At 43.2% G+C, this 24,606-nt stretch overlaps 6 non-coding genes across 6 annotated transcripts; 3 read left to right on the top strand and 3 right to left on the bottom strand.

Moving 5' to 3' along the window:
- Positions 1-7,652: 7,652 nt before the first annotated feature.
- On the bottom strand, positions 7,653-7,724 carry Trnac-gca (transfer RNA cysteine (anticodon GCA)). The gene has a single exon. It is a non-coding gene; the product is annotated as a tRNA-Cys (tRNA).
- Positions 7,725-8,627: 903 nt separating this feature from the next.
- Trnac-gca (transfer RNA cysteine (anticodon GCA)) lies at positions 8,628-8,699 on the bottom strand. Its single transcript has one exon. It is a non-coding gene; the product is annotated as a tRNA-Cys (tRNA).
- Positions 8,700-12,815: 4,116 nt separating this feature from the next.
- Positions 12,816-12,887, top strand: Trnac-gca (transfer RNA cysteine (anticodon GCA)). The gene has a single exon. It is a non-coding gene; the product is annotated as a tRNA-Cys (tRNA).
- Positions 12,888-17,847: 4,960 nt separating this feature from the next.
- On the top strand, positions 17,848-17,919 carry Trnac-gca (transfer RNA cysteine (anticodon GCA)). Its single transcript has one exon. It is a non-coding gene; the product is annotated as a tRNA-Cys (tRNA).
- An 858-nt stretch (positions 17,920-18,777) lies between these two features.
- Positions 18,778-18,849, top strand: Trnac-gca (transfer RNA cysteine (anticodon GCA)). Its single transcript has one exon. It is a non-coding gene; the product is annotated as a tRNA-Cys (tRNA).
- Positions 18,850-21,545: 2,696 nt separating this feature from the next.
- Positions 21,546-21,617, bottom strand: Trnac-gca (transfer RNA cysteine (anticodon GCA)). Its single transcript has one exon. It is a non-coding gene; the product is annotated as a tRNA-Cys (tRNA).
- Between the last annotated feature and the right edge of the window lie 2,989 nt (positions 21,618-24,606).

Below are 24,606 nucleotides of genomic sequence, written 5' to 3'. Positions count from 1 at the left end.
GCCTATTTATCATTTGTATATAGGAAGGCTACTGATTTTTTTGAGTTAATCTTGTATTCTGCCACATTACTGAAGGAGTTTATCAGCTGTAGGAGTTCCCTGGTAGGATTTTTGGGGTCACTTATGTACACTATCATATCACCTGCAAATAGTGAAAGTTTGTCTTCTTCCTTTCCAATTTCTATCCCTTTGATCTCCTTTTGTTGTCTTATTGCTCTAGCTAGAACTTCAAGTACTATATTGAATAAATATGGGGAGAGCAGACAGCCTTGTCTTGTTCCTGATTTTAGTGGAATCGCTTTGAGTTTCTCTCCATTTAATTTGATGTTGGCTTTTGGCTTGCTGTAAATTGCCTTTATTATGTTTAGGTATGTTCCTTGTATTCCTGATCTCTCTAGGACCTTTATCATGAAGGGATGTTGAATTTTGTTAAATGCCTTTTCAGCAGCTAATGAGATGATCATTTGGTTTTTTTTTTCTTTCAGTTTGTTTATATGGTGTATTACACTGACAGATTTTTGTATGTTGAACCATCCTTGCATCCCTGGGATGAAGCCTACTTGATCATGGTGGATAATTTTTTGATTTGTTCTTGGATTTGGTTTGCCAATATTTTATTGAGTATTTTTGCATCAATGTTCATGAGAGAGATTGGTCTGTAATTCTCTTTCTTTGTTGCATCTTTGTATGGTTTGGGTATCAGGGTAACTGTAGCCTCATAAAAAGAGTTTGGTAATGTTTCTTCTGTTTCTATTGTGTGGAACTATTCTGTATGGCAAATGTGTTGCTAATTAGTCAATAAATAAAACACTGATTGGCCATTGGCTAGGCAGGAAGTGTAGGCAGGACAAGAAGGAGAATAAAGCTGGGAAGTGGAAGGCTGAGTCAGAGAGACACTGCCAGCCGCCATGATGAGAAACAGCGTGTAAAGATGCCGGTAAGCCACGAGCCATGTGGCAAGGTATAGATTTATAGAGATGGATTAATTTGAGCTGTAAGAACAGTTAGCAAGAAGCCTGCCACGGCCATACAGTTTGTAAGCAATATAAGTCTCTGTGTTTACTTGGTCGGGTCTGAGAGGCTGTGGGACTGGCAGGTGATAGAGATTTGTCCTGACTGTGGGCCAGGCAGGAAAACTCAAGCTACATGGAACAATTTGAAGAGTATTGGAATAAGCTCTTCTTTGAAAACCCGATAGAATTCTGTGCTGAAACGATCTGATCCTGGGCTTTTTTGGTTGGGAGACTTTTAATGACTATTTCTATTTCCTTAGGGATTATTGATCTATTTAAATTGTTTATCTGGACTTGATTTAACTTTGGTATGTGGTACCTATCCAGAAAACTGTCCATTTCTTTCAGATTTTCCAATTTTGTGGAGTACAGATTTTTGAAGTATGACCTGATAATTCTCTGGATTTCCTCATTGTCTGTTGTTATGTCTCCCTTTTCATTTCTGATTTTGTTGATTTGAATGCTTTCTCTCTGCCTTTTGGTTAATTTGGATAAGGGTTTGTCTCTCTTGTTGATTTTTTTCAAAGAACCAACTCTTTGTTGTATTGATTCTTTGTATTGTTCTCTTTGTTTTTATTTCATTGATTTCAGCCCTCAATTTGATTATTTCCTGGCATTGATTCCTCCTGGGTGAGTTTGCTTCTTTTTGTTCTAGAGCTTTCCATTGTGCTGTTAAGTCACTAGTGTGAGATTTCTGCATCTTCTTTATGTGGGTATTTAGTGCTATGTATTTTCTTCTTAGCACTGCTTTCATAGTATCTGATAAGTTTGGGTATGTTGTACTTTCATTTTCATTGAATTCTAGGAAATCTTTTATTTCTTTATTTCTTCCTTGACCCATTCACCAATGGTCATTCATTTGGTCATTGTTCAGTTCCATGAGATTGTAGGTTTTCTGTAAATTTTGTTGTTGTTGAAATCTAACTAAGCCATGGTGGACCAATAAAATACAGGAGGTTATTCCAATTTCATTGTATCTGTTGAGATTTGCTTTGTGACCGAGCATGTGGTTGATTTTAGATAAGGTTCCATTGGTGTGCTGAGAAGGAGGTATATTCTCTTGTGTTAGGGTGGAATGTTCTGTAGGTGGAATATCTATTAAGTCCATTTGAGTCATAACTTCTGTTAGGTCCCTTATTTCTTTATTAAGTTTCACTCTGGGAGATCTATCCAGTGGGGAGGGTGGTGTGTTGAAATCTCCCACTACAGTGTGTGGGGTTTGATATACGATTTAAGCTTTAGCAATGTTTCTTTTACAAATGTGGGTGTCCTTGTATTTGGGGCATAAATGTTCAGAATTGAGACTTCATCTTGGTGGATTTTCCCTGTGATAAGTATGTAATATCCTTCCCAATCTCTTTTTATTTATTTTAGTTTGAAGTCTATTTTATTAGATATTAGGATAGCTTCACCAGCTTGCTTCTTAAGTCCATTTGATCAGAAAGTCTTTTTCCCGGCCTTTTATTCTGAGGTAGTATCTGTCTTCAAAGTTGAGGTGTGTTTCTTGTATGCAGCAGAAGGATGGATCCTGGTTTTTTTTTTATCCATTCTGTCAGCCTGTGTCTTTTGATAGTCGAATTGAGACCATTGATATTAATGGATAATAATGACCAGTGATTGTTAATTCCTGTTATTTTTTGTTAGTAGTGTTGTGTGTTTCTCTTCTTTGGTATTTGTTGGTGTGGGATTATCTGTATTTTCATGGGTGTACCTAACTTCTTTAGGTTGCATTTTTCCTTCTAGTGCTTTCTGTAGGGCTGGATTTGTGGATAGATATTGTTTAAATCTGGTTTTATCATGAAATATTTTGATTACTCCATCTGTGGCGATTGAGAGTTTTGCTGGATATAATAGTCTGGGTTGGCATCCATGGTCTCTTAGTGTCTGCATAATGTCTGTCCAGGACCTTCTGGCTTTCATAGTCTCCATTGAGAAGTCAGGTGTTATTCTGATGGGTCTGCCTTTATATGTTACTTGGCCTTTTTCCTTTGCAGCTCTTAATATTTTTTCTTTATTCTGTATGTTTAGTAGTTTGATTATTATGTGGCAAGGGGTCTTTTTTTAAATCCAGTCTATTTGGTGTTATGTAAGCTTCTTGTACCTTCATAGGCATTTCCTTCTTTAAGTTGGGAAAGTTTTCTTTTATGATTTTGTTGAATATATTTTCTGTGCCTTTGAGTTGGTATTCTCCTCCTTCTTCTATCCCTATTATTCTTAGGTTTGGTCTTTTCATGGTGTCCCAGATTTCCTGGACATTTTGTGTTATGACTTTTTTGACTTTAGTGTTTTCTTTGACTGATGAATCTATTTCCTCTACTGTATCTTCAACGCCAGAGATTCTCCTTCCATCTCTTGCATTCTGTTGGTTATGCTTGCATCTGTAGTTGCTATTCATTTACTCAGATTTTCCATTTCCAGTCTTCCCTCAGTTTCTGTGCTGGGGATGCTGTGAATGTATTGCTCTGATTGATTGATAAATAAAATGATGATTGGCCAGTAGCCAGGCAGGAAGTATAGTGTAGGTGGGATAAAGAGAGAGGAGAATTCTGGGAGATGAAAGGCTGAGGCAGCAAGACGCTGCCAGATGCCATGAGAAGCATGATGTAAGATACCGGTAAGCCACGAGCCACATGGCAAGGTATGGATTTATAGAAATGGGTTAATTTAAGATATAAGAACAGACAGCAAGAAGCCTGCCACAGCCATACAGTTTATAAATAATATAAGTCTCTGTGTGATTACTTGGGGGAATGCAAGTGGGAGAGATTTGTCCCAACTGCCCACAGGCCAGGACACAGGAAAACTTCAGCTACATTTGTGTCTTCTTTATTGCCTCTATTTCAGTTTTCAAATCTTGGACTGTTTCATTCACCTGTTCAATTGCTTTTTCTTGGCTTTCTTTAAGGGATTTATTGATTTCTTACAATTTTTTTGTCTTTTTGAATTCTTTAAGGTAGTTTTCATTTCCTCTTTAAAGGCCTTTATCATCTTGTTAAAGTCAATTTTAAGGTCTATTTCTTCTGCTTCTTCTGCTTTGGGATGTTCAGGTCTTGCTGCTGTAGCACCACTAGGTTCTGATGGTACCATGTTGGTCTTTATATTGTTGACTGTATTTTTACACTGGTGTCTACCCATCTCTTCCTCCACTTTGTGCAAGTGATGTCTGTGTCTGAGGGAGCCTCTTTTGGTCTGATTGGTACTCTTGGTCTAATGGGAGCTCTTGGCCTAATCTGGGTCCTTGGTCCAATCAGTGCTGATAGATTTGTGTCTCAGGGAGCAGATCTTAGTCCAATGGGCACCAGTGGGCTCTGTCTCAGGGAGCAGCTATTCCCAATTGGTGCAGGGTGGTTCTGTTTTCTGTTCCCAATCAGTGCAGTTTGGGCTTATGTCTCTGGTTTTCACTGGTGTCACAGGGGGCTGTTTTCTTGGCAAGAAACAGCTGGGGAAGCTTGGGGGAAGAGGCAGCTGGCTGGTCCCTGGGACTCCAATGGCTTGGGGGAGGGGCACAGAATGTGCCCTTTCGGGGGCCTAGAGACTACAGACCTGGTCTGCCCAGTCCAGAGATGGGGACTTACCTGTTCCAAATCGGTGCAGGGTGGGCTTGTGTCTCCGGTTTTCACTGGTGTTGCAGGGAGCTAGTTTCTGTTTTCTTCTCAACCTACAAATCCTCTATCCAAGGATTAGAAGTCCCCAGGGATATGTGACAAAATGACTCTACTTATAGCCTCAGAAACCAGAACAAAGACGACCTTCTCCCTCATCCTGGTCACTGTAGCCTACCAGGCTCCCCTCTACTTCTCACAGAGTGTAGGGAGAGAACTCAGATGTTTGGGATTCACCCCACAGAGGGCAGGGATGTGTCACATCTGCTTGCTGAGCAGTGTAAGATGTCTGCCAGCTGGCTGAGTGTGTACCTTGGGTCACACATTTTCAGGTGACCAAGTCTTCATTTATATTTGCAAAACAGAATGAGCTCTCTAATCCTAGTCCATGGTGGTTTCAGTAGAAAGAACCAGTATCTGGTTCTCAAACCATCTGTGGAAGCCGGCACAGCAAGTGGGCAGTGGGAAATGACTCTAAACATAGGGGTTCAGGAGTGTGCTGCCTTCTGCCTACACTAGAGAACTCCAGTTGATTCTCCAGAGCTGGGGATTGGGGATCCCAGGCTGTGGGGTGAAGCACACAGTCTCCTGGATTCTAGGCTGCATTTTGGCCTGGTGGTCATTCAGTGGTGGCTGTTGACTGGCACCTCTTCTAACTGGTCAGGATCTGTGCTGTGGCAGCCATACTTCAGCATTTAAGTTTCACTCCACAAAAGATTTGAATTTTTTAGAGACAGCATTTGCTACAGTGCCATGTGTATGGACAGCAGAGCTTGAGAGCTCTGGTATGCCAAGGCTTACCACGGACAGCTCCACAGCCTCCAGTCTTTGCTGAAGACACAGGAGACACCAGCACTGTGCAGCAGCCTCAGTTATTTCTGCCAAGTGACTAAGATTGCATAAAACAATAATCAGATTATCCCAATGCTGTCTAGTGAGATGGCTCAGGAGGCTTTATCACTTGCTGCACAAGCATGAGAATCTCAGTTTGGATATATGCCCATAATCATATAACCCATATGAAAAAGCCTGATGTGGAGGCACATGTTTGAAATCTAAGCACTCCTAAGGAAAGATGGGAGCCTGAGGCAGGAGATTCTTTCTTGAAGGTCATGGTCTATTAGCCTGGATTGTGCATCCCAATTTCAACAATAGAGGGACTCTGCTTCAAATAAAACCGAAGGTGAGGTGTGACACCTCAGGGTTTCCTCTGACCTTGTCACATGCTCCATAACACACGTGCCCTCATGTAGAAACATACACAGCAGACACACACACACACACACACACACACACACACACACACACACACACACACACCCCATCACCATCACCATCACCATCACCATCACCAACACCAGTGTTGGGAGTCTACAGTGCTCCCATCTTTCTTTAATACTACTTTTCATTAGTGGTGAGTCTGAGTCTGGTTCCCTAGGGCACTGGAGATGAGAAGTCACAGAGCATATTTTGTCCTTGGCTGAGGCAGTGCAGGGATATAGTAATGAGGAGAGTCTACACAGGTACAAGAGAAAAAATCACTGGCAGAGCCATTGCCTACATGTCAGGCAACCCCCACTCAACGCTGTCCGCTGCTCAGCACACCAGTGTCCATGTCTGCTCCTGAGACCGTAGACTCTCTGGTTCTCACTTCACCACAGTTCTGAGGACTCAATCAGTTCTTCAGGTTTATCTTCTTCTGATACATCAAGGGATTCAGCAAATGGAGACCAAGAGGGAGGAAGAGGAGAGACAATGGGGGCTGCTCCATCCCTGCTCCAGAAGGCTGATACAATAGGCCCTGCATCACAAATGTGGACTCGGATACGGCTTGGTCATTATGCGGTTTGTCGTGTTTGGGCCTGATTTATCCAATATTTTCGATCTATATCGTGGAAATACTTATATAGAATTAATAGCTGTGAGTCTGAATCATCCCCATAATGTCTTTGACACCAAGGTCATCCTCAGGTCCTGTTTCCAGAGAATCTGATTTAGGAGTTCTCAAGTGAGGATCAAGGATATTTGCATCTGGCCTACCTTACCCTACCTGCCATGTGTTCTTAGATTTGCCATAGTAAACATCTATTTCCTTCTGTGGAGCAGGCCTTGAATCACACAGAGAGGGAGTGGTTACCCCAATAAACTGCCTTGCAGGTCACTATTGCAGTTCACAGAGCCCACAGCTGGGTAAGACTGTTGATGACTTTGCAAAGCACTTTCCAGCTGGACCAAAGCTAGCCAACAGAGAGGAAACTTCCTGGGCAGTACCACTTGGTCCCCCATGTGCTGTGACTAGTTTGTGTGGTGTCTTCAGCAATAGGGTTCTGTCAGCAAGTTCTGGTGAGTGTCTGAGAGCAATGGCAATAGCCTGTATTGTCCTGGGGGCCTCTGAGACACCAGAGTTTAATTGGAATTGCCCCACACAGGGGCAATCTGAGAAGCTATAGATTGCCAAATAAAACATCCAGTTCCGGGCAGGGATACCTCCCTTCGAGTTGTTGGTCAGAGGTGTGCTGGAGCTCTGCCCAACCATGTTTTTTATTGTCTCCTAGTGTCAAGGAGTGCCGTTGACAGGTTACTGCCATGGTGATTTCTTGTCCTGTAAGCATCACCTGCTCCTTGTAGCCCAGGTTTTTAAGATCTTCCCTTTGGTCTTAGATTTTTTTGACATTTGCTACTGAGTTTACTTTTCATCCATTGTGCCTAGTACTTATCAAATCTGATAGAAGCCGTATCTCCCTTGATGGTAAATTTTCTTGTATTTGTCCTTCCATCATTTTCTGTTTCTGGTCATCGAGTAATGGGGATAGAGTGTGAATTCAGAGTCATGAGTGTTTGGGCCCTTGGGTTAGGGTTCTGTTAAGAGGCTAAGTCATCCTCTCATAGGACATCAAATTATTCCGTATTATGCTACCCAGAGTGGGGAGCTCTGGAGTTTATTCAATAAACCTCAACTAATGGAGACTTCCTAGCTTTACTGAGGTCCTTCTCAAGGTGCATATGGTGAATTAATAACCAAAATCAAATTTAGGCAAGGGGGCACCTGGATTTGAACCAGGGACCTCTTGATCTGCAGTCAAATGCTCTACCCCTGAGCTATACCCCCACTTATAGGTAAGGTAACCTCTCATTAGCATCTCTTCAACCTTGGCACCACACCCAGGCTTCCTACGTGTTCACGATCAACTGGTTCCTCATAACGATCTTGACCTGGCAAGCTTTTTCTATTAAAGTCTGCCCTCTACCCTTCTCTCCAACCTTAGTCAGGCCATCTCAATGTCCTTTCTCTCATGTGTGCTAAGACATCAACTTTGGTTCTGAAAAGGACACTTGACTGTGGTGTTTTCCTTGAGTTCACACTCAATTTTCCTTAAGTGGCCAAGACAAGAGCTGATGGTTCTGGATTTTCAGTGGTCCAAACCTTTTGCCTAAGAGAACTTTATCTGTACTCAAAGATATCAGGAGGTTGCCCTTTACTTCCCTTCATTATTTATTCACTAAATAAACACCCATGGAGCTTCCTATGTTCTGCTCACTATCAGCCATGCTGAGGACACAAAGTGAGGTCAGCCATTCCTCAGAGTCTTAGTCTAAATAGGAGACAAATTCATGGATCCAAGTCTTTCCTCAGAAGTAGCAGGAGCCAAAGCACAGGCTAGGGGGAACAGCATGTAAGGAGTGTCCTTTCTGGGGGCTCAGGAGTGACTTTCTGAGGGATTAACTATGGAAAGTTGACAGGAAGAATCCTGCTCTCATCTTCATAGGATTCCTCTATGCTGATTTCCTGCACTGACTGAGCCATACAGAGCCTTGGAGGCCAGAGTGTGTCACAACATGAGTGTGACCTGGATGGTTCTCACACTGAGTCCTGTACTAGCTTCTTATAGAGAAGAGAACAGGGACCAGGCCTGAGCAGAATACAGAGCACAGGAGAACACAGTGCATTAGTCAGTTCTGTGTTAACCAATACTTCTGATTTGGTCTCTTGTATCTAAAAGAGACACTAAAAAGGGGGCACCCGGATTTGAACCGGGGACCTCTTGATCTGCAGTCAAATGCTCTACCCCTGAGCTATGCCCCCTTCTGCTTTATATATATCTGATGTACATCTCTGAACCTGTATGTTCACTCCCTAAGGTGTACTTGCTAGTACTCTGCGATCATCTGCTTTCTCCTGTGAGGCCCAGCCCTGAGCCAACTGCACACCTGTGTACCTCCTCCTCATGACCAGCACCCTCCTGTCCTAGTTCACAGATGTGACAGAAGCACTAATGCCTGGAAACCTGCATTCAGCTTATCCTCCACACTCATCTGGAGAAGCCTTGGGTGTTAAGTAATTTGTAGTTTCTGGGGAGGGATAATAGTTTCCTCTAAGAGTATAGCTCCTGGTAAATCGCTGATGTTCCTGTAAATGGCCCCACACTCAGACACATGTGCATAGCACAAATTGGAGGAGACAAATTGGGGGTATAAATGTTGGAAGGATCTGTTAGAAGCTTTAAAGCAGGATTTGAAGGTGAATATGATCAATTAGGTTATATGAAATTCTCAAAAATTAATGAAAATGATGCAAAGAAATATGATTTGTTCTCAGCAAGAGGTCTGTACCATCAGGTTATAGAAAGCAGCCAATAATAGTCTTGGGAATATCTGGTAATGTTTTTTGCAGGGGGTTCCATGGGACCCCTTTGGCCACCAATTGAACAAGATATAACCCATTCCTGGCTCTGGAGGTTTTACTTCCTCGTATTTAAATTCCTTTCATAAAGGTATATATTTGAGGAAGCTTCTAAAGTAGCTGACTCTCTATAGTTTTTAGGACCAGTGTTAGTGTCCCTCCCCATGTTCCTTCCCTTCCCTTATCTCTCATCCTCCTCCCTGTTTACATCTTGTTATTCCAATTTCCCCTTTATCTCTTTAAGACTGTATTCTATTTTCCATTCTTTTAAAGATCCTTTCCTCCCTTTTGGTGCCTTAACTGGTAACTAACCCCGTGGTTATTTGGGTTATAGTCCACTGATCAATTTCTTGAAAGCTTACATCCACATATAAGTGAAGACATGTTATATTTGCCTTTTCAGTTTTTTGAACCTCACTCAGGATAATTGTTTCTATTTCCACCCATTTTCCTGAGATTTTCAAAACTATATTTTTCTTAAATACTGAATAATATTCCATTGTATAAAAGTACCACATTTTTATTATCCATTTATCAGCTGATAGACATCTAAAGAGGCTCTTCCAAACTTCTGACTAGTATGAACAGAGCAGCAATGAAAACGGATGAGCAAAGTATATCTTTTCTCAGATGGAGAATCCTTTGGGAAGATACCTGTAATGGTTTGAAAGAAAATTGCCCCTAAAGGGAATGCCACTATTAGGAGGTGTAGCCTCGTTGGAGTAGGTGTGGTCTTGTTGGAGGAAGTCTCTCACTGTAGAGTTGGACTTTGAGGTCTCATATATGTTCAGCCCATACCCAGTGAGACAGACCACTTTCTGTTACCTGTGAGTCAAGACATAAGAACTCTCAGCTACCTCTCCAGCACCATGTTTGCCTGCAAACCACCATGTCACAGCATGATGATAATGGACTGAACCTCTGAACTCTAACTGAGCTACCCCAATTAAAAGTTTCCCTTTATAAGAGTTTCTGTGGTCATGGTGTCTCTTCGCAACAGTAGAAACCCTAAATAAAACAGAAGTTGGTACCAGGAGTAGGTTGCTGTGATAGGCTAGACAATGTTTTTATTTGGAGTATTATGGACTTTGGGCATTTGTGTTTGGAAAGCAGTGGAATGCTTTAAGCACTGCTTAATGGGCCAGACTAGTAGGAGAAAGACAGTGATCCTAAGACTTATTTGAACTGTGGGGGCCTGACTCAAGAGGTTTCAGAAGAGAAGAATGTTAATATGTGGCCTAGAGACTGGTCTTGTCAAATTTTGGTGATGAATGTGGCTGCTTTTTTGCCCTTGTCCAAAGAGTCTGCCTGAGGCTAATGTGAAGAGTTTTGGATTAATTCTGTTAGCAGAGGAAATCTCAAAACAGCCTAGTATAGACACTGTTGTGTGGTTATTAATGTTAACTCTGATGAAGATTTATAATGAAAAAGAGTAAGCTGAGCAAATAAAAATAAAAAAGTACAGATTGAGAAAAGGGGCACCAGGAAGTGGAATAGAGCTAAATCCTGTGTTCAAGGAGATAAACATAATTAGAGATGGAATAAAGGGTGAGGTGACCTCAGTGCAAGGTCCCACCTAGCTAAGTTTCAAACTTGTGAAAAGGAATTAAAGAAAAGCTTAGAGCTGGGTGTGGTGGTGCATGCCTTTAATCCCAGCACTCTCAAGGTAGTAGCAGGCAGATTTCTGAGTCTGAGGCCAGCCTGGTCTACAGAGCAAGTTCAAGGACAGCCAAACTTAGGCAGTGAAGGAAACCATGGAAAACAGAAAGCTAGTAACTGAATGAGGGGGCCATGTTCCATCCACAGCAAGCAGCAGAACTTGACAGCTTCCTCCACATGGTTCTGGCTTTAGGAACAGGCTTTGGGAACCAGTTCCCCATGCTGGATTACCTCGCCCAGTCTTTATGCAGGGGGAGGAGCTCAGTCCTACCTCAACTTGACTTGTCAGGCTTTGTTCAAGCCCATAGGAGCCCTGCACCTTCCTGAATGGAGATGGAGGAGGAGTGCATGGGGAGCAGGGTAGAAGGGAGTGGGGGAGAGGGAACAGGAGGAGACAAAGAAGGGAAAACTGTGGTCAGTGTCTAAAATAAATGACAAGAATGTTAATTAAATAAATAAAATTTTTAAAAAGAAGAAAAGCCTTATGGGAACTTCCTCCATGACTAAGCATAGCCACTGAAGCCAGGCATGTTCAGAGGTGTCCCTGAATCAAGTCTAGAAAGGCCATTGCATGAAGCTGTGAAGCTGAAGCCTAGATTGTCTTGTAGACCCTGTGAAGTTGGAGATGCCAGAGCTGTGGCATTACTGCTGAGGAAAGCTGCTAACAGGGAGTGGAACCAGCCCAAGAAAAAGAAGTGTATTACAGTCAACAAAGCTGAAAGGAGTTGGAGATCTGAAGAGCATTTTGATATCAGACATGGAGATACAGAGTTTGAAGTTTGAAGTTTGGGTCTTGCTTTGGTCCAGTATTTCCTTGGTATTCTCCTTTGCCTATGTTTTGAAACAGTAATGTATATCCTGTGCCATTATGAAAGTACATGATTTTTTTAATTCTGATTTTATAAGGGATTACAGTTGAGAGAAAGCATAAATCTCAGAAGAGACTTTGAACTTTGGACTTTTAAACATTGTTGAAACTGTGATAGACTGTGGAGACTTTGGAAATTGGACTAAATGCATTTTCTGCATTAATATATTGCTACAGGTCTGTGGGGGGCCAGAGAGTGGAATGTGGAGGTTTGAAAGAAAATGCTGCCAAAAGGAATGGCACTATGAGCAGGTGTGGCCTTGCTGGAGAAGGTGTGGCCTTGTTGGAGAAGGTGTGGTCTGGTTGGAGAAGGTGTGGCCTTGTTGGAGAAGGTGTGGTCTGGTTGGAGGAGAGTCTCACTGTAGCCAGAAACCTCTAGGTCCACTCTGGCCAACTTAGTGTGGACTCTGCCCTCCAACCAAATTCTGATTCCATTGGCAGTCTCAGATCATATAACACAAACAAATCTCCCCTAACAGACAAATCCCAGAACCAGGCTGTCTGTGGAGGGTGGACATTTCCAACATGAGCTTCTTCCCCCTCCAGAGCCCACTGCTCACTTGCTTTATCCTCAAAGGCTAAAGCCAGGCTCAGCTGCTATACAAGGAGAGAGGGATCCTGTAGTGTTGCTGCTGACAGGGCAGGTTAGGGCACTGTAAGAGGCTCTGAGAGGCAGCCATTCTGTCTTCAGGGAAGGAGGAGAGGAGTGTCTGGGGGCCCAGGTGGAAGGCACTTGGCCAGCTCAGGAGCTAAGCCAGGACAGCAGTGTGAAATGGGCTCAGGTCTGCATTTCCTCCTTTTCCTCTCTTTTCTTTGGCTGATGGTGCTGATCAAGGATGGGCCTGGAAATCTGCAGAGCTGAGGAAGGCATCTCACCAGTCAGGTCTGGCTGCTTCTGGAAAGTAGGTCTGAGAGCATCTGTAATTTAACTTTATAGTCAGACTTTATCACCACACAGATGAAATTTATTAACTGGGTACACTGGTACCAGTGGGGGTATAGCTCAGGGGTAGAGCATTTGACTGCAGATCAAGAGGTCCCTGGTTCAAATCCAGGTGCCCCCTTATTTATTTTAGATTCTGGTTACTGACTTACCAGGTTCATCTTAGGGAGGCCACCCACGAAGGTAGAAAGTCTTCATTAGCTGAAGTTTCTAGAAGCAATGCTTCTATACCCTATTTACTTCTGTGGGTTCCATTCTCAGTGACACTATAATCACCCACTGGTCCAAAGGCTGGAACCCACAAATTGCCTTAGTACAATGCACACAGCTCACCTCTGACCTTTGCTGAGTCCTCTCTACCTTCTTGTTTTTCCCCATTGATATTTTTTTTCTTATGCTCACTGGAATAGTAAGTTTTAATAGTCAATTTGACACTATGTATAATCACATGGAAATAAAGTCTCAATGAAGAACACAGTGTCTAGATCAGATTGGCCTGTGTTCCTGTCAGTTGGGAATTGTCTTGATGATTAAGTCATGGGATTGATATGAAGACACAGGAGTGTTCCCTAGGCAGGGATCCTGGATTGTGTGAGTGTAGAAAGTGTGCTCAGCACTAACAAGCATGTGTGCACCTATTTTTCTCTGCTGTTAATGGTAGATGCGATGTGACTAACAGCTTAAAGTCCCTGCTGCCTTGACTTCCCTGAAATAAGGGACTGTGTCCTGAAATTGAGAGCTAACACCAACCCTTTCCCTCACTTGCCTCTTATCTGGACATTTTATCACAGCAGCAGAAATGAGGATAGAACATACCTTCCTCTGGTGTCCTCTCTTAATGAGCAATGGTCTCAGTGTGGTCCAGAGCTGCCCATCCAGTGATGGACTTCATTCTGCATTCCAAGACTCTACTGGCAGGCTGAGACGGGGTGGGGGAGGGTCAGAATCTGAGGCTGTGCCAGCATGCTCAAACACTACCTGTGGGCAAAGACTCTAGGAGGTACAGGACATCAGCCGAGGTTTCTGAACTTTTTAGTCACTAACTCACTACTGTCAGGTGTTGAAGAGATGCCAGCAGAGGAGTGCTCTCTGATTAGGAAGGTGAATTGTTCCTTTTGTAAGTCTGGCAGCATTAGGATGTCACCCAAATGTCCACTGGGTTGTCTTGTTTGATTCCAAAGCACAGGCCCTGCAGGGTGCTCACTGCTGGAAAGACGGTGAGGGAATACTTGAGCATGGGTGGAATGGCTGTCATGATGACCCAAAAGGCATAAAAACATATAGTTGAGCTTACAAAGGTGGAGGATATTTCAGAGTAAAGTGATGACTGTGTGAGCGATTTGTGACAGGCTGCTTTTGCCACAGATTCTATGAGAAGGGCTTGACTACTCAGGAGAAAATCAGTTCTCGGAGGGAAGAGTATTTAACTATTTCACACCATGCACCCCAATCCCACTTATTTTCCATTCCTTCCATAATCACCTTCCAACTTTGTAGACTCCACCCCAAAAGTAAGTAAAAAGTAAATAAAAATTAGAAATGAAAGAAACGGAAGACAAACCAAAACAAAACAAAAAAAACAAACAAACCATATAGTGGATCCCTCTGGTCAACAACCTGCTCCTTGATCAAACACAGCATTCTGTGGGCGTACCATTCTGCTCTTCTGTCTTTCTGGAATCTCCATATTTGTTTTTCATAGTGGTATTGGAAGTTGCAATATGTTGCACAGTCTACCCTTTTGTCCAAACAGCCTAAACAAACACTTTACTTGCAAAGTTCATTGCAATAAGTCATGAGGCTAGTTCAAGGCCTCTGGCTTCTGCTACAATGTCAATACTGGAGCCTCGTAGAGACTCTTACATAACCTGCTGTTGCTCTGAGTTGCTCTGAGTTGTAGGGATCTGAAGCTACGGATATGCAGGGCCAGCTCCTTCCTGTGCTCTGGAAGCTCCTAGATGGGGAAGATGTTGTTGTCAGCCAACTCAAAGCCTTGAATCTGGGCCTGGATGGTAGTTGAGTTGGTCAGCCTGCCAGCTCTCCCACTCTCCCAAACCCATGACTCTGGGGCCAGCACCCCTGTACCACTTGGGCAAGAGATAAGACCATCTTTCCCATACCAATGTTATCTGGGTCTGCTGTAGAATAATCCTCTTGTACAGTGTAAAGATTTGTCACTGGAATTGGTTGTATGAAATGCTGATTGGCTAGTAGCCAGGCAGGAATTATAGGTTGGACAATCAAACTAGGAAAATAATGGGAAAAGGAAGGTCAGAGTTCGAGGAGATGCCAGCCAGCCACCAAGGAAGCAGGACATGTAGAAAATGAGGTAACAAGCCAAGAGCCATGTGGCAAAACATAGATAAGAAATATGGGTTAATTTAAATGTAAGAGTTAGCTAGTAACAAGCCTGAGCTATCGGGCAAGCATTTATAATTTATATTAAGTCTCTGAGTCAGTATTTTGGGAAGCGGCTGCAGTTATTTGGGAGCATACGGTCAGGACAGAATAACTCTGCCTACATGGGTCAGCTCTCCTACTCTGCCTGGTCAAGGGGTGAGGCCAGCTCTCCCACACCTCTGCTTTGTCCAGGGAAGTAGAGGAGCCAGCTCTCCTGTATGCATGTATGAGCTGGCAATGGGTGGGGCCAGTTCTCCCATGCTGCCCCAGACAAAGGGTAGGGCAAGCTCTCCTACTCAAATGCCATCTGGGCCAGCTTTCCCATGCCCCTGCCTCACCTGCACCTCACCACCTAGGCCAGTTTTCTCACTATTCCCAAGTGAGAGCAGGACCAGCTATCCTGAATCTATACCACCTAGTGTTTGTTGAGGGGGTAGGGCCAGTTCTCCCACAAATGGCATCAATGAGGAGCTGGGACAGCTCTCTTGTGCTCACATGATAAGGGCCAGCTCTCCTGCTCTGTTCAGGCAAGGGCTAGGGCCGGATCACGCATGACTATGCCATTGGGGACAAATCTCCCACACTGCCTCATTTGAGCTGCAACTACACAACGACATTGCCGTGAACATTACTGTTTTCCAAGCTCCTATTAGTAAGACCCAGTAAGTCATACTTACAGTGTTCAACTGTCTTTCTAATCCAAAGTCTCAACATCTTCCATATTCCTCCAACAAGCAGAATGGTCAGGTCGGTTATAGCAATAATCCAGGCCCTGGTATCAACTTCTCATTTAGTATCTGTTACTATGTTACTATCGTGTTACATGTATAGTTAATATACTATTCTAGTGCCATGAAGACACACCATGATCAAGGCAACTTATAAAGAAAGCATTGATTTGGGAGCTTGCTTACAGTATTGCAGAGTTAGTCCATGGTGGGAAGCATGGTAGCAGGTAGACAAGCATGGCACTGGAGCCCTAACTGACAGTTTACATCTGATCCGCAAGCAGGAGGCAGAGAATAACTGACGTGATAAGGGGATTTTGAAACCACAAAGTCCCCTCCCAGTGACACATCTCCATCAAGGCCACACCTCCTAATCCTTCCTAAACAGTCCACCAACTGGTGATTACATTCAAATATGTTAAACTATGGGGGCTGTTCTCATTCAAACCACCACTTTATTTTATGAAAAATCTCTAAGTGTCCTGATTATCAGTATAATGGGAAGAATGATATGCCTTATCAAGGATACAAAGGCTAGAAATTTTACTTAAATTCTGCTCTTACAGGAGGGGTTCATCTCCCAAAAGAAGGAGTGTCATTTTGTTAAGAAACATCCAAGAACTCAAAATCTTGCAAAAAGACACTTCCACACAGAAGAGATGGTAGAAAAGAAGAATGTCATGGTGAAGGAAGTCACAGGGCCTTGATCATGCAGCAGGCCTTTGGGGACAACCAGAACACAAGGATCAGGAGCCCAGGTCACTCCTGGAAAACAGAAAGTTGAAATGTTCATTAGACAGTAGAAATATTTCCATGCATGGAATATTATTCTGAAAAATATTTCATGGAAAACTCAAGGTTTGTGGAAAATGTAAATATTTAATATTTAATATGACACAGTTTAAACATAAGACTACCATTAACTTCAGGAAAATCAGAAGTTCTACCCGATATCTTCATCTTGTTTAGAATGACACACATCCACCATACACAGTGTTGACAAGTCATCATGGTAAAAACATAGAATGTCATCCAACTAAAGGTGAATGTAATGGGAAAGTGAGAATGGAAGATGCATGAAAATTATAATCCTCTTCTACAAGTCAGTTAGTTACTGTTGTCTAGACCTGATTAAATCAGACATGCCATGCTGTATGCATTTTACATAAGTGCACAGGAAAGACTAGAAGAGACGGCGAAACCTTTGAAGCATGGCCCCCTTTGGGTGACAGGAGCAATAAGAAAAGAATTTGGAGAAGTGTTGTGTTTTTTTTCTTAATAATCTTTTACAATAATAATGAGTTTTCAAAATAATTGAATTGTACCATATATGTTGATATAAGCATATGACAATGAGTGTGTGGAGTGGTGATCGATCTGAAGGCCAGGGTAGAGGCCACAGCTTCAGAATTCCTGACCCTCTGTGTCCTCCTGCTCTGCTGTCAGAGGTCCTCAATGACCCACTCAGTCCTGAAGAGACATCTTCACCATCTACCCAGCAACACTCAGGGGCAACACTCAGATCATCCATGGGCTGGAGAGATGTCTTCATATGCAGGTACCATATAGTTCCCCAAAGATGTTAGGCAGGGTCTCTTCACACTGAGGACTTGTGTATAACTGAAGAAACCAGACATGTAAATCTGAAGTCCTTTATAGTAGCGTATGCCTCTCTGATTCTAGCTATGCTGTTCCCACAGGCTGGGATGTTCCTCTGTGTGTGTGTGTGTGTGTGTGTGTGTGTGTGTGTGTGTGTGTGTGTGTGTATGTGTGTGTGTGCTGACATGACAACAAGGGGCAGAGTTGGAGTCACTGGGGACTGGAGAGGGACCTCTATGGGCTGATTTTATGGAAGCAGCAGGGCTAGTCTTACCAAGTAAAAAGTATACATTGAAGGAATGATGAGTGTGACTATGAAGGTGAAAGGCACTTATTAAACATGTCTGGCAGGGAGGGGGCATAGCTCAGGGGTAGAGCATTTGACTGCAGATCAAGAGGTCCCTGGTTCAAATCCAGGTGCCCCCTACCATAAGTTTATTTCTTTATGTTTTTACCTATGGAGTTATCACACACACTCAGTTCTATGTCTTTTCTGTTTATTACACTTATGGTCCTCAGCAGAGCTGGGAGCTACAGAGCAGCCTATCATGTGGATGGATGGCTACCTCCCGTCTCTTCCTATATGCTCCATGTCCCACACATTCTTATTATGTCTCCTCACTTTCTACATATATCAATACCTCTGGTTCTGTTGGGTTCTTAAAGAGAAGGCAAGGAATGTTCTTCAACAGTTTCCAGGCACATCAGCCATAAAGACAACCAGTGTCCAGGAACCAGAAAGGAATAAATTATCTCCCTCCATGACTGTGTGGTGAACATGTGGTCAGAACTAAGTAGACAAATCCCAGAACTGGGCTGTCTGTGTGGGGTGAACATTTCCCACGTGAGCTTCTTTCCCTTCCAGAGCCCACTGCTCACTTGCTTCATCCTCAAAGGAGAGAGGGATCCTGCAGTGTTGCTGCTGACAGGGCAGGTTAAGGGTACTGTGAGAGGCTCTGAGAGGCAGCCATTCTGTCTTCAGGGAAGGAGGAGAGGAGTGTCTGGGGGCCCAGGTGGAAGGCACTTGGCCAGCTCAGGAGCTAACCCAGGATGGCAATGTGAAATGGGCTCAGGTCTGCATTTCCCCCTGCTCCTCTCCATTTCCTTGGCTGATGGTGCTGATCAAGGATGGGCCTGGAAAGCTGCAGAGCTGAGGAAGGCATCTCACCAGTCAGGTCTGGCTGCTTCTGGAAAGTAGGTCTGAGAGGATCTGTAATTTAACTTTATAGTCAGACTTTATCACCACACAAATAAAATTAATTAACTGGGTACATTGGTACGAGTGGGGGTATAGCTCAGGGGTAGAGCATTTGACTGCAGATCAAGAGGTCCCTGGTTCAAATCCAGGTGCCCCCTTTCCATGTGATTTTTGGAAACTAAGTGACCACATTCACAGTATAGACCTACTTTCTCTTTGTCTCATATGTCACAGAGCTCTGCCTAACCAATCAGATCCCTCTCCTGTGTAAGAATGTGACAGCTCGCTGTGTAAGTATATTCATTGGATGTCAAGTCTTTCAGGTGATCAAGTTTTCAGCATTTTTAGAATACAGAGTGACTTCCCTAAACCTCAACCATTTGTGGTTCTCAGGGAATGGAAGTCAGCGTACTGATTCAATGGGCAGGAAACAAAAGACCCCAAAGAAATGGAGTAGGGGAAACTGGACTGGTATTCCACTGTAGTTAGATACAATCAGTTGATTCATCAGGACTGGGGGGTGTGGAAGCTCAGGCTGTCAGATATGATGCATCAGAGACATAGATCATAGGGATTCTATAGGTCACAGGGGTCCCAAGCTACTCATGGGTCTGGTTTCCATCCATCGGTGGCTCATGATTGGCATCAGTTCTAAAGGCTTAGCATCTGTGCTCTGGCAGCCATGTGTCCGTGTTTTAAGTGTTACTCCTTGTAATAAACTTCCCACCAAAGATCCCAACTTCCTTGGCAGCTGTTGGCACAGCTCAGTGTGAAGGGCCAAGCAGAGCCTGACCATGATGGATCTCTGGGACATACCATGGACAGCTCCTCTGTCTGCTGTTTTTTACTGAAGACAGGAAACTTGCAGCCTCTTCATACACACTGTGTTGATGGCCTCAGCTCTTTCTGCAGCGAGACTAGGATTCCATAAGACCAAACACAGAATCAAATCAGCACAGTGCTGGGTCACAGTGTCTCTGTCTCTCCTGTGAATTGCCACATCAGTGACAAACTCTAGTGGAGTTTTGGAGGATATTGATCTCCCCAAACTTGAAAGACAAGTCCTTGTCTCACATGAGCATTAATTAGGATATTTTTTTTTTCTGTAACAAGTGACAGTGCTTAGGAAGATCCAATGCTGAATCAGGGATCTTCTGGCACATTCATGTGAAACCCTGGGATGTGTTGATGGTTAGTAATCACCAAATACCAACTGCATGCTTCTATTTCTAACATGAAAACACTTATCTAGAAATAGTTAGCTCATTTGGACACACACACACGCACACACACACACACACACACACACACATTCTAGAAGACTGGATGCTAAGGTTGTGCTGACTCACAGTGAGTTGAGCAGTAGTATTCTCTTTGTTATATTTGCTTATGTATTTGTAGGAATCCACCAATGAGACTTCTGAGCCTGGTTTGGTGTAATGATTTTATTCCTTTGGGAAAGTCTTGTTCTATGGATGAAATATACACTGGAAGTATATTTACTAGATAAATCGGAATGAATATTTTCCAGAGGAGAAGCATTCTGTTATTGCCCCAATCATCTTATGTCAATCACGAAAGTTTTGTGCTATAGTCTCCCTGATACCCTCCCCGGTTTTCTCTCCACACACTACATCCTTTAGCTGCGGTCCTCTCTTACATCCTTGATCATCTGTGTGGTCTTTTAGCCTCACTGTGATGCTTCGAGAGGAAGGGCCACATGGCAGAGATACCTGACCCCTATCAGTGCATTCTGAGGGCTGAGCTCTGAGTCTCTGTACCTGGTCCCTCCTGATGCTGAGCTGCTGGTTTGACATAAGCATGGGGCAAAAATATCCCTGATTTTGATATTTTCTTTCAAATATAGGATAGGACTAGAAAATTATAAGGTGGGAAGCATAGAGTGAAAGTCCAGAAATGATTCCCAATACAAGCTTCTGCTAAATGGGAATCAGCAGATTCCTAGAGTAAGCACCTCCTCTACCCTGTCACCACACCCAGCTTCCTACATGTTCACCATCTACTGGCTCCTCCTAATGATCTTGACCTGGCAAGATATTTCTATTAAAGTCTGCCCTCCACTCTTCTCCTCTCCAACCTTACCCAATCTAAATGCCATCTTTCTCAGTTGTGCTAAAGACATCAGCTTTGGTCCTGAAAAGGGCATTTAACTGTGGTGTTTTCCTTGAGTTCACACTCAATTTTCCTTAAGTGGCCAAGACAAGAGCTGATGGTTCTGGATTTTCAGTGGTTCAAACCTTTTGCCTAAGAGAACTTTATTTGTACTCAAAGGTATCAGGAGGGTGCCCTTTACTTCCCTCCATCATTTATTCACTCAACAAACACTCATGGAGCTTCCTATGTTCTGGTCACTATCAGCCATGCTGAGGACACAAAGTGAGGTCAGCCATTCCCCTTTTCCTCAGAGTCTTAGTCTAAATAGGAGACAAATTCATGGATCCAAGTCTTTCCTCAGAAGTAGCAGGAGCCAAAGCACAGGCTAGGGGGAACAGCATGTAAGGAGTGTCCTTTCTGGGGGCTCAGGACAACTTCCTGATACATTGACTATGGAAAGTTGCCAGAGGGAGAATCCTGCTCTCATCTTCATAGGACTCCATTATGCTGATTTCCTGCACTGACTGAGCCATACAGAGCCTTGGAGGCCAGAGTGTGTCACAACATGAGTGTGACCTGGATGGTTCTCACAATGAGTCCTGTACTAGCTTCTCACAGAGAGGAGAACAGGGACCAGGCCTGAACAGAATACAGAGCACAGGAGAACACAGTGCATTAGTCGGCTCTATGTTCTCCATACTTCAGATTTGGTCTCTTCTATCTAAAAGAGACACTAGGAAGGGGGCACCCGGATTTGAACCGGGGACCTCTTGATCTGCAGTCAAATGCTCTACCCCTGAGCTATGCCCCCATCTGCTTTACATATATCTGATGTACATCTCTGAACCTGTGTGTTCACCCCCTGACGTGCTAGTACTCTGCTATCATCTGCTTTCTCCTGTGAGGCCCAGCCCTGAGCCAACTGCACACCTGTGTACCTCCTCCTCATGACCAGCACCCTCCTGTCCTAGTCCACAGATGTGACAGAAGCACTAATGCCTGGAAACCTGCATTCAGCTCATCCTCCACACCCATCTGGAGAAGCCCAGCTCATGGGTTGGGTGTTAAGTAATTGATAGCTTCTGGGAGAGGGAAAATAGTTTTCTCTAAGGTATGGCTCCTGGTAAGTCACTGATATTTCATTGGATGGCCCTACACCCAGAAGCATATGGATAGCACAAATTAGAGGACACAAAGCTGGGGTGTAAGGTGAGATAGACCTGTAAAGAGGAGTTAAAAGAAGGAGTTGAAGGTGAATATGATCAAAATATATTGTAAGAAAATCTCAAAATTAATGAAAATATTTTTAAAGAAATACATTTTGTCCTCAGCAATGGTGTCTTACCATCAGGTTGTGGAGAACAACCAATAGACTTGAGAATAGATGGTGATGTTTGGGGGCTTCATGGAACCCTTGTGGCCACCAATTCAATAAGATATAACCCATTCCTGGCACTGGAGGTTCTACTTGGTGACATTTAAATTCATTTCATATAGGTATGTATTTTAGGAAACTTCTATTGTAGTAGACTTCCATGTAAGTTGTCAAAAGACTGGTGTTAGATGTCCCTCCCCATAGTCCTCTTTCCTTTCTCTTCCATCCCTCTTCCTCTTAAATCTTTTAATTTACCCTTATCTCTCTCTCCATAGTACTTATTCTATTTCCCTTCTTTGGTAGATCCTCTCCCATCACATAGTTTGCTAATAGGTACCTAACCTCTGTGATTATTTGGGTTGTAACTCACAGATCAAATGTTTAAAAGCTTACCTCCACATATAAGAGAAAACATTCAATATTTGTCTTTTGGGTTATTTGGACCTCACTCAGGATGATTGTTTCTAGCTCCATCCATTTTCCTGAAATTTTCAAAACTTCTTTTTTCTTAATGGCTGAATAATTACATTATATAAATGTACCACATTTTCATTATTCACTCATCGGTTGATGAATATCAAGGGTGTTTCCAATTTCTGGTTATTATGAATAGAGCAGCAAAGAAAATGGATGGGCAAGTATCTCTTCAGTAAGATGGAAAGTCCTTTGGGTAGATATCCAAGAGTAGTACAGCTCGATCTTGAGGGAATCTGATTCTCTAAAGACAGCACTTACTTACCTTGTAAAACATGGAGAAGTTAAGCTGGTGCTCAGCTTCCTCATCCATGTTGACAAGCATTCATAGTGCTGGAAAGCACTCCACCCACGGCCAGAGGAGAAAGGTAATCATCAATATCACCCAGATACAAACCCTGTTACCTGTAACATTCATCTGTCTACAAGACACCTTGGTTCAGTAGTGACATGAGTGTTACGAGAGTAACCACAAGTTTGAATTAATATTATTATTTTTTATTAGTTTTTTGAGACAGGGTTTCTCTGTGTAGTTTTGGCTATCCTGGAACTCACTCTTTAGATCAGGCTGGCTTTGAACTCAGAGATCTACCTGCTTCTGCCTCCAGAGTGCTGTGACTGAAGGTGTTTGCTACCACCACCCAGCACAGCCACAACTTTTAAAAAATTGGGTTCAAGGCCAGCTCCCTGAGATGGAACCCACATCTGACACTGCTACAATGGCCTTGAACCTGAGACTAGCTGGGGCATGGGCCCTTGGAGAAAACCCACTACTAATTTTCTTGCTAAAGGAACAAAGCAATAAAATGACTCCTAATGACATTCTGCTATTCCCATAGATCAGTGCTTTGCTCAGTCCACATCAGAGAAGCTTCTTCTTGCAATAGTTGGAAATGAACACAGAAACCCACACTGGATAATGGACAGCAAGTGAGAGACGTTGGAGCACTCAGTCCTAAGAGGGATGCCTTCATCAACCCCTCTATTCAAGTCTGAGGGTTCTACAGTGAAGAAGAGGTGGAATAGTTTTAAGAGCCAAAGGTGGAGGATGACCCCAAGAAACCAGTGCCATTCATTTGTATTTTGTTTGCCCCTCCTGCTCCTTTTCACTGTAGACCTGCAGAAGAGGATCAGTAAGAACCATGTGACACAGTCAACACTAGGCTGTCTTGGAATCACCTCTGACAATGACATTCATCCAAAAGTCTTCACTTTAGCCTCTGGCAGATTTTTAGTCAAGAGCAAAAGGCAGGCACATTATGTGTCAGTCTATCATAAGAATGCTAATATCCTTCCCCTCTGCAATCTTTTGAGTTGGAACTCTACAGCCACATTGCTCTGAGCACTACTGTTTTCTAAGTTCCTATTAGCATGGCCCATTAAGCTCCATTTACATTATTCAACTGCTTTTCTAATCCAAAGTCCCAACTTCTTCCATATTCCTCCAACAAGCAGCATGGTCAGGTCTGTCATAGGAATAACTCAGGGCCTGATATCAATTTCTCACTTACTATTCTGTTACTATAGTGTTACATATATAGTTATTACACTGTTCTAGTGCTATGAAGGAACACAATAATCAAGGCAACTTATAAAAGAATGCATTTAATGGGGGATTGCTTACAATAGCATGGGGTTAGATCATCATGGTGGGAAGCATGGTAGCAGGTAGGCAGGCATGGCACTGGAGCCCTAACTGACAGATTACATCTGATCCACAAGCAGGAGGCAGAGAGTAAGACTGACCTGATATGGGATTTTGAAACCACAAAGTCCCCTCCCAGTGACACATCTCCTCCAACAAGGCCACACCTCCTAATCCTTCCTAAACAGTCTACCAAATGGGGACCAAACATTCACATATATGAACTTCTGGTGGTTGTTCTCATTCAAACTCCCACATAATTTTATGAAAAATATTTAAATTAAATATACAGATTATTGGTATAGT

This window comes from Peromyscus eremicus, chromosome 3 (assembly GCF_949786415.1).
Source record: "Peromyscus eremicus chromosome 3, PerEre_H2_v1, whole genome shotgun sequence".
Taxonomy (NCBI): Eukaryota; Metazoa; Chordata; class Mammalia; order Rodentia; family Cricetidae; genus Peromyscus; species Peromyscus eremicus.
The sequence above is the reverse complement of the archived record's forward strand: the minus strand, read 5'-3'. Positions and strand labels throughout refer to the sequence as shown.